Genomic DNA, 7995 nt, shown 5'->3' on the forward strand with positions numbered 1-7995 from the left:
GATGAGATTAAGTTCATAATCATAGCAACAATGATCATAGTAAAATATGTTGTGATTTTAATCAAAGTAAACATTCATGTAAACACTTTCATCAAATCCGTTTCACTTTGATCAAACTGTGCATGTGTATTTCTGGCTGCTGAAGAAACTGAGTTCATGTTGACATGAATGTAATGCAGTACATTAATGTTGAAAACACTGAAATGGAGCATTGTCATAAAAAAAATGAGCGGTGAAGAAATCTAGAAGAGCTTGACCATCATTTGTGCATTGGGTTATATGAATAATGGTAGTTAATAATAACCACAATAATCATAATACTGAAGATTGCATGTGAACGGGAGTGAAAATGTTTGCCCTGATCATTGGAAATAATCGCATTATTGCTGCACATGTAAACATAGTCATTTTCTATTTGAATTGCATGTGAGTGAATCTCAACTGGTGGATTCAGATCTCAAAAATGGGTCACAGGTCTGTTCAAAATCAATATGCATATAAAAAAAATGTGAATAATCATGCAATGTCATTAGGTATTTGGGCACAAATGTCTCTGTAATTTCAATGGTTTCATGCTTTCAGCAGCCAATAATTATTAGAGCAGTTTCAATGCTTTTAAGGACATTTTTGTTTACTCTTATATGATAAACAATTGTGGAAGCACTCGATGTCTAATGCAAAATTTGGGTCCTGAAACAAAACCAGTCGAGAAGCGCTGTTATCGCCGACTTACAATTATCGAAAGACTGATGCGCTAATAATAACAATCAAAATTCAGCAGCTATTGTTCTGGCAAACTGTCTTTGCTAACTGTGTACTTACTTCAAACCTGTTGTTGGGATGTGAGTACACTGCAATTATGTGTAATTATGACGAGTTCATTATAATGCGCAGCAGGACTAGTGTAAGTCTAGAATGTGTCTCTTAGCAAAGGCGGTCAGCGCATTATGAATAATGCTATTGTGGATTGTTGCCCAAACATCTCGAATCGCACGAGTCGTCCCGACAATGTGAGGGATTGAACCTGTACTCACGTTACTCTCAGAAACCCGAGAGCCATTGACAGATCAGATGAAGTTTGTCAATCACACAGAGTGCCTGTAAAACACTAGATTTACAACACACACACACACACACACACACACACGTGCGGATGGGAAACTAGAGTGTGTTGATGTGTTTCAACAGACAGTGTGAGTCTTCATTTTGGTTTTGTCTTTTTATGCATGTTTAAGGCATGCATGTTAGTGATTCAAACCACATAGAAACACATCAAACACCACTCAGAACATCTTAGCAACCGAAAAGAAATGCATGTCATGGCAAGCACCACTCAGTATTTTAAAATCCCCCTGTAGTCAATCATTTTTATCCCTAAAAACTCATCTTTGATCTCCGAAATGACATATTTAAATGTTTTTTCCTTGAAAAAAATTTCTTCATGCCTTAAAGTATCTTGACTGTAACTCGACACCCTTGCCTCATTTAGTATTCGTGGTTCTATGAATATGCAAATGAGCCCCGCCTCCACTCACTCACTCAGCTCAGATATCCACTGGTTGACGATCACACGTTGATCTGATTGGTTACAAGGTAGTTTGTGACGTCAGAAACACCAGCGATTTCAAAGCGTGTGTTTGAGACTGTCTTTGGTTCACTGCAGTTTTAAGGAGGAAATACTCAGCAATGGTGTCGACTTATGAATTTACACATGGTTTGTCTTAAAGCATATTAAAAATACCACATAAACATATAAACAACATTAAAATCTGGATTTTCACCACAGAGGGACTTTAAGAACTGTTCACTTAAAGGTTCTTTGGGGAACCAAAATAGTTCTTCTATGGCATTGCTACGAAAACCCCCTAAAATTAAAGTGGCCATGAATTGAGAAATCAAAATGTCCTTGATCTTTTGACACGTAAGAGGTCACGTTTCAGAACTCAAAACTCATTAGTCCGAAAACAGCTTTTATTGAACCCAAGCTCAGAAAATGACTTGTTTGGAATTTTATCATGATTGCGACGAAAGACTGCACAATTAGATCAACGCCCGCATGGACTCGACAGTAATGGTACAATCTAATGCCTGACCTGTGATTTCTGATATGATTCATGTACAGTCAGACGTGTGCCATGTGTAAATTCATAAGTCGACACCATTGCTGAGTATTTCCTCCTTAAAACTGCAGTGAACCAAAGACAGTCTCAAAAACAGGCTTTGAAATCGCTGGTGTTTCTGACGTCACAAACTACCTTGTAACCAATCAGATCAACGTGTGATCGTCAACCAGTGGATCTTTGAGCTGAGGGAGTGAGTGGAGGCGGGGCTCATTTGCATATTCATAGAACCGCGCATACTAAATGAGGCGAGGGTGTCGAGTTACATTCAAGATATTTTAAGGCATGAAGAATTTTTTTTGCAAGGAATTTTTTTTTCAACATGTCATTTTGGTGATGAGGGATACAATTACTGACTACAGGGGGACTTTAAATGAACCATTTTTTTCAAGTAGGAAAAATATTTTAAAAATCTAAATCTATTTTTCCTCTCTAAAGAATCGTTTGTGCGATGGAAAGGTGCCATGCATGTTAAAGGTTCTTCATCGAGAAATACATGCCTCTAAAAAACCTTTATTTTCATGAGATTAGTGCTAAAATACATATTTTATATATTATAAAATGATATATTTAGTGCTCTCTATACACTGAGAATGAGAGACAGAGAGACAGGTGTGCATCTATTACTCTGAGAGAGAAGAGGAATACGTTTGAGCAAACAGGGCTTTTCAATCTCAGCCTGTTCTTTCTGGAGTTGACAGCGGATTGTAGAGTTGAGTGCATGAAAAGCAACATAAAAATGACAGAGCGTCTGATGATAACCAAAGTGCTGATCTTAGTCATTTTGTTGGCTTCGAGTCAAGTCTTTTGTTGAGGGAAAATTTGACTCTTCAGCAAGTGAAGTGCACTCGTTTTGATTTTGAAATGTCACAATCATTACGAAGAAGCGAGGTCTGCTCTGACATTTATTATTTATAATGCAAAAAGCTACGCAATAAGAAAGACCTGATTGAAAACCCCGCAGGAAGGATTATGGATTTAATGATTTCAAATAACCAAAGTAAACATGAAACAAACTCTCTTTTACTGGCATGTTTGAAGGCGTTTAGGGGAAATAAAAGCAACATGTCTCCGTCACGAGACATAACCAGATTGTGTACATAAGAAAAGGTTATGCATATATATATATATAGTGTATGAAGAGTGTTGATAAGCTTCTTGTGTTTACTATTAATGCACAGAACTGCTGATTTGGCCAACAAAATAGACAAAACTATAAAAAAGATACTTGATATATATATATTTGTTTTCATTTGAAAAAAAGTTGAAATACTAAAATAACAAACTAAATAAACTAAAGTTAAAACCTAATAAAAATATATAGACATATTTTTTAAATACTAATAAAAATGACAAACAACAAACTTTAAAATTAAAACAGAAAATATTAAATTCAATATGTTTACCAAAAATATAATATAATGATACTAACTCCATTAGTGTGTGTGTCTAGATGTGATTGTGTAGATGTGTGTGAGTGTTTGAGAGAGTTTGTGTGTTTAGATATGTGTGTGAGAGTGTATGTGTGTGTGTGTGTGTGTGAGAGAGTGTGTGTGTTTTTGTGTGTAGATGTGTGTGAGAGACAGTGTGTGTTTGTGTGTGTGTTTGTGTGTGTGAGTGTATGGGCCCTATTTTAACGATCTAAGCACATAGTCTAAAGCGCAAGGCGTAAGTTCACTTAGGTCGTGTCTGAATCCACTTTTGCTAGTTTAACGACGGGAAAAATGGTCAGCGCTCCCGGCGCATGGTCTAAAAGGGTTGTCCCTATTCTCATAATGAGTAATGTGTGTTTTGGGATTTACGTGCATTAAACCAATCAGAGTCTCATCTCCCATTCCCTTTAAATGCCAGTTGCGCTTGTGCCATGGCGGATTCGCCATTTACATGACGGAATTTGATAGTGGAAAGACCGAAGCGTCTCCAGAGTGCAAACGGAGAAAATAAAAAGCAGACCATCTACGGGACAAGCCGGATTCACCATATCTTTATGCACACAATAATAATCTTTTACATTGTAATCCTTTTATTTTAAATATTTGGCATGTTTGTGTGCTGCTGTGCGTCCCTGTGTGTGTAATAAGCAGAGTGTGCGCGCGTTGTGGACCCGCCACATAAAAGAAAAATATTGTGCCATTGACTTTAGCCCAGGTTTCAGTCGGTCAATGGCTCAGTCTATTTCTGTTCCTCAAAATAGAAACGCGCCAACAACGCGCCAGAACACACACCTCGTTCTCAGACCAGCAGCCCATGGGCCACAGATGAGCGCAAATGTATTTGCTATTTAAACAACGTGGCGTAGGACGTGAAAATGAAAACTGTGTCGGGCTGAAACTAGCAAAAAACACTTGAGTCGCGCTGTATTGCGCCAGGTGTAAGATAGGGCACTAGATGTGTATGTGTGTGTGTTAGTGTGTGTGTGTGAGAGAGAGTGTGTGTGTGTGTGTGTGTGAGAGAGAGAGAGAGAGAGTGTGTGTGTGTGTGTGTGTGTGTGTGTGTGTGTGTGTGTAGATGTGTGTGTGACTGTGTGTAAGAGAGCGTGTGTCAGGGCCGCCAACTTTTGAGTTTAGCTCGGAGTGAGATTTTTGTTGGTGGGGGTGTGGGGGGGGGGGGGGGGGGGGTATTTATTGTAAAAACAAATATTGCATCACAATAAGTGTAACTGTGATTGTCAAAACATTTGGTAACTAAATAGAATTTTATGAAGTTTAGTGACATCATGTTACAATGTTTACAATGACTGGTAGGATACAGTTTTTATTATTGCTTGACAAAAATTTCAAGATTTCAATTCCATTCTTGTGATTTGATTCCGATTTTGATTCAATATTGATTACTTTGGATATTATTTTATTTTTTATTTTTTTTATCTCCCCTAATGCTGTAAATATAGAGGGCCCAATCTGCTGGTATTATTAAAGGTTAAAAATAACAAATGAAATTAAATATAATGCAGTTTTTGTTATAATAACAATTATTTAATGACATAAGTAAAAATATAATAAATATGTAATATAGTGCTCAGCAAAATCTCCTCTCTAGCTATTTTTTCTATTCAATTAACATGCTATGGTCATTAAATGGCTTTCCTGAAGTAAATGTAACGTTATGTGACATAATTGTTCTCCTGCTATTATATATTGACCTCTTTCCGTGGTTGAAAAACACTAATTGGTCGATATTATGTATACTTTCGGTAAGTTGTACTGCATCTTTAAATAAAAAAGTAACAGATGATCGGTTCACGTGCACTTGAACTGAGGAGGCGCTCAGCGATCTGTCACGTCACATTTACAAGCGCCAAACGTATTTTTGTCTGAATTTCATAATAAAATTGACGGAATCTAAGAGCTGAGAATTAGTTTAATATTAAAAGTACCTCTTTGCTCCGCAATTTTTCTGTGCGTGAGAAAATGGATGTGTGGCGTGAGAACGTGTGGAAAGTGTCAATTGCGTGTGTCTCACGCTCAATGCCTGAGAGTTGGCAGCCCTGGCGTGTGTGTGTGTGTGTGTGTGTGTGTGTGCGTGAGTGTGTGTCTTATAATGAGAATATAATGACAGTATATTATAGCTTAAATATTTAATATGATCATGTGTACAAGTATAGTATAGATTACATGGAAGTATTTGATTTCATTTTATTGTGTACTATAGATTTAATTTACATTATTTTATTTTATATTACTTTTGGTGGTTGCGGAATGGAAAATCACATGAAAATATGAAAAAGGTAAGGTAAAGACGTCTCTCTCAACTGTCCAGTATGTCCTACATAGTAGAACACACAGTGTGTCCATTACTGACGGTCAGGGGTCGAGAGGGTGACGGAGGACGAAACCAATATCACTGTGAAATCACACAGTACTTTCAGCAAACACAAGCCATCAAACCAAAACAAGCACACTTACAGGAATAGTTCACCCCAAAAAAAGACAATCCGGTCATCATTTACTCACTCTTGTGGTTCCAAAGCATTATGGGTTTCTTTCCTGCACCGTTGCTCTGAATCTCATGCCCACACACACACACACATAAAGTACACTGAGTTCATCAGACAGTGTAAATGAGTCAAAGATTACCAGAATCAAGCAGAAATTAGACCTGTTTCCTCACAAAGCATCAGATGGGTTGTGAACTTTTATGTACAGTTTCTGCTTGCATTGAGTTTAGTCAAGTCACCTTTTATATTTCCATTTATACAGCACTTTTAACATTATAGCTCGTTTCAAAGCGGCTTTACAGAGATAATAGGAGATTACAGTAACAGAGATTGTTTAGGCTTTACAGCAGATCTAGAATAAAGTTATTGTCCAGATAAAGTTAGTTTTGATTGTTTTACTTCTGTTGTAAAGATCATTAGTTATTAACTTAGTAGCCGCTAACACACACCGTTCTAACAGAAAACAGAAACTTTTAATGTGTTCTGGCCGTTCATTTACATTTACACACAACAGTGTTTGTGCTCGAGGACGCAAACTTTGACACAGGTTACAAGGTGCAAGGTTTGAAATTTTTTGAAAACATTATCATCTCTGTGTAAACTTCAAAAACGTGAATCTGTGAAAACGCTGGCGGCGTGCACATTACGTGCATATTACGTGTTTAGTCTATAGATATGCGTGTTTGAATATATGTGCGCAGGCGCGTAGTCTTTCTTCACAAAGTGACTTGTCTGGCCTGCATAATACAGAATTTTTTGTTTAACTGGAATCATTTTGATAACGTTTTATCTGTGCATTAAAATTGAATGGAAAAGTGCAGCGTGAACTTTCTACTAAATATCTCCTTTTTGTGTTTCACAGAAGAAAGAAAGAAAGACAGTCATACAGGTTTGGAACAACATGTGGGTGAGAAAGTGATGACCTTTTTACGTGAAGTATCCTTTTAAATGTGAAGCTTGCACTCATATATCTGCAGTCAGTGAAATGAATTCTGTGTACAAGCATTCAAAAACAATAAATGTGAGGAAAAGGTTTAATGTGTCGGGACATAAGTTTATAATAAGAGTGGATTTTTTTGTTCATTGAGGTGGTTTGTGACGAGAGCTCAACGCGACGTGTTCAGCTCGAATAAGCCAGCCGTTCACTGACACACTAATCATTCTGACATTTAATAACACTTGTGTAACCTCCCTTATTTATCGGCCCTCGCTTATTATGGGAGAACGTAGTCGCGGTCTCTCTTCACACACACGTTTGTGTCACGCTCAAGTGTGTGTGTGTGTGTGTGTGTGTGTGTGTGTAGTTCATTTACTGTAAAGACGGTAATGACTGCCGTTTTTTTACTGTTTTCGAAGGTTTTTTGTGACCCACATACATTCGTTTTTTCTCTCTGCTTTGTTAATTGGCTAAGTGCTGGAGTAATTGGATGAATCTCGTGAAAAACACGTCTAGGTCACATTTCATCCCCAAATCAATAGAAAAAAATTAGTAGAATTAATTTTGCATAAAAAAATTACAGTCTCTTTTTAAGCACATTTCCCCTTCAAATTCTCATTACTGTATATGTCTGGATGTATCACTTTTTTGTTATTTTCATTATCCTCATTTCTCATTACTTTAATGCATTTTTTTTTTTAAATGAAACTAGTATAAGTTAAAGGCAAAATACCATATATGTAAAGTTTACAATTTAAATAATATGTCAGTGTTTTTGCATAAATTTAATAGAATGCAATTTTTCCATCATATAGTAATGCAAATTAGTGAAAAATAATGTAAATGCAATAAACTGTATATATGTGTATGTGTGTATATGTGTATATATATATATATATATATATATATATATATAAACTACACACACACACACACACACACACACACACACACATATATATATATATGTGTATGTGTGTGTGTGTATGTGTGTGTGTGTG

The sequence above is a fragment of the Leuciscus leuciscus genome (genome assembly GCF_965113295.1).
Source record: "Leuciscus leuciscus genome assembly, chromosome: 14".
NCBI lineage: Eukaryota > Metazoa > Chordata > Actinopteri > Cypriniformes > Leuciscidae > Leuciscus > Leuciscus leuciscus.